This window comes from Balaenoptera musculus, chromosome X, assembly GCF_009873245.2.
Source record: "Balaenoptera musculus isolate JJ_BM4_2016_0621 chromosome X, mBalMus1.pri.v3, whole genome shotgun sequence".
In the NCBI taxonomy this organism is placed as follows: domain Eukaryota; kingdom Metazoa; phylum Chordata; class Mammalia; order Artiodactyla; family Balaenopteridae; genus Balaenoptera; species Balaenoptera musculus.
The window spans coordinates 60576978-60579509 of record NC_045806.1 but is presented as its reverse complement, the minus strand read 5'-3'; the positions used below and the strand labels follow the sequence as shown (position 1 = coordinate 60579509).

The window sequence follows — 2532 nt, the reverse complement described above, 5'->3', positions numbered from 1 at the left end:
CTGGGTCAGAAAGCCTCAATAGGTAGCATCAGCTTGAGTTCTTTTATAGCTACAGGGTTAGTTTTTGTCTACATCTAACAGATGTTGGATGCAGTTTTGTGAGGTATATGAAGTAGGAAGTCTCCTAATGGCTAAAAATCTGCTTAGTTGCTCTATATTTTTAAAAATTGGAAGTGGTGGAGTCAAGATGGTGGAGTAGAAGGACTTGAGCTCACCTCCTCACAAAAACACAAAACTCACAACTAACTGCTGAGCAACCATCAACAAAAAAGACTGGAATCTACCAAAAAAGATATTCTACATTCAAAGACAAAGAAGTCACAGTGAGATGGTAGGAGGGGAGCATGTGTGATACAATCAAATCTCATATCTGCTAAGTGAGCCACCCACAAACTGGAAAATAATTATATCGCAGAGGTTCTCCCACAGGAGTGAGAGTTCTGAGCCCCAGGTAAGACTCCCCAGCCTGGGGGTCTGGCATCAGGCGGAGGAGCCCCCAGAGCATTTGGCTTTGAAGGCCAGTGGGACTTTAATGCAGGAGCTCCACAAGACTGGGGGGAAAGAGAGACTGCACTCTTGGAGGGTGCACACAAGGTTTCACATGCACTGGGACCCAGGGCAAAGCAGTGACTCCATAAGAGTTTGGGCCAGACCTACCTGTGGGTCTTAGAGGGTCTCCTGGGGAGGTGGGGGTCAGCTGTGGCTTACTGTTGGGACAAGGACACTGGTGGCAGGGAATATTCACTGGAGTGAGCTCTCCCAGAGGTCACCACTTTGGCACCAGACTTGGCCCCACCCAGCAGCCTGCAGGCTCCAGTGTTGGGACGCCTCAGGCCAAACAAACAGGGTGGGAACACAGCCACACCCATCAGCAGACAGGCTGCCTAAAGTCATCCTGAGGCCACAGCCACTTCTAAACACACTCCTTGATACAGCTCTGCCCACCAGAGGGACAAGACCGAGCTCCACCCACTAATGGGCAGACCCCAGTCCTTCCCACCAGGAAGCCTGCACAAGCCTCAACCTCACCTACCAGGGGACAAACATCAGAAGCAACAGGAACTACAAACCTGGAGCCTGTGGAACAAAGACCACAAACACGGAAAGTTAGAAAAAAATGAGATGGCAGAGAAATAGGTTCCAGATGAAGGAACAAGACAAAACTGCAGGAGAACTAAGTGAAGTGCAGATAGGTAACCTACCTGAAAAAGAATTCAGAGTAATGATAGTAAAGGTGATACAAGATCTCGGAAAAAGAACAGAGGTACAGACTGAGAAGATACAAGAAATATTTAACAAAGACCTAGAAGAAATAAAGAACAAACAGAGATGAACAATGCAATACCTGAAATGAAAAATACACTAGAAGGAATCAATAGCAGTAAAAATGAGGCAGAAGAATGAATAAGAGAGCTGGAAGACAGATTAGTGGAAATCACTGCCACAGAACAGAATAAAGAAAAAAGAATGAAAAGAAATGAGGACAGTCAGAGACCTCTGGGACAACATTAAATGCACCAACATTTGCATTATAGGGGTCCCAGAAGGATAAGAGAGAGAGAAAGGGCCTGAGAAAATATTTGAAGAGATAATAGCCAAAAAATTCCCTAACATGGGAAAGGAAAAACTCAAGTCCAGGAAGCACAGAGAGTCCCATACAGGACAAACCCAAGGAGGAACATGCCAAGACACATATTGGTAAAACTGACAAAAATTAAAGACAAAGAGAAAATATTAAAAGCAACAGGGGGGAATTCCCTGGTGGTCCAGTGGTTAGGACTTGGTGCTATCAATGCCAGGGCCCGGGTTCAATCCCTGGTCAGGTAACTAAGATCCGGCAAGCCACATAGTGCAGCCAAAAAAAAATAAAAAATAAAATAAAATAAAAGCAACAAGGGAGAAGCAACAAATAACATGCAAGGGAATCCCCATAAGGTTATCAGCTGATTTTTCAGCAGAAATTCTGCAGGAAAGAAGGGAGTGGCATGATACATTTAAAGGGATAAAAGGGAAAAACCTACAACCAAGAATATTCTACCCAGCAAAGCTCTCATTCAGATTCAATGGAGAAATCAAAAGCTTTACAGACAAGCAAAATCTAAGAGAATTTAGCACCACTAAACCAGCTTTAGAACAAGTGCTAAAGGAACTACTATAGGCAGAAAGAAAAGGCCACAAATAGAAACAAGAAGTTACGAATGGGGGGCTTCCCTGGTGGCGCAGTGGTTGAGAATCTGCCTGCTAATGCAGGGGACACGGGTTCGAGCCCTGGTCTGGGAAGATCCCACATGCCTCGGAGCGGCTGGGCCCGTGAGCCACAACTACTGAGCCTGCGCGTCTGGAGCCTTTGCCCCGCAACGGGAGGGGCCGCGATAGTGAAAGGCCCGCGCACCGCGATGAAGAGCGGTCCCCGCACCGCGATGAAGAGTGGCCCCCACTTGCCGCAACTAGAGAAAGCCCTCGCACGAACCGAAGACCCAACACAGCCAAAAATAAATAAATAAATAAATAAAGTAGCTATAAAAATTTAAA

The 2532-nt window shown here is 46.0% G+C and overlaps 1 non-coding gene across 1 annotated transcript; it reads left to right on the top strand.

The window, feature by feature from the left end:
* Positions 1-1755: 1755 nt before the first annotated feature.
* On the top strand, positions 1756-1827 carry TRNAD-AUC. The gene has a single exon. It is a non-coding gene; the product is annotated as a tRNA-Asp (tRNA).
* The last annotated feature ends 705 nt before the right edge of the window (positions 1828-2532 follow it).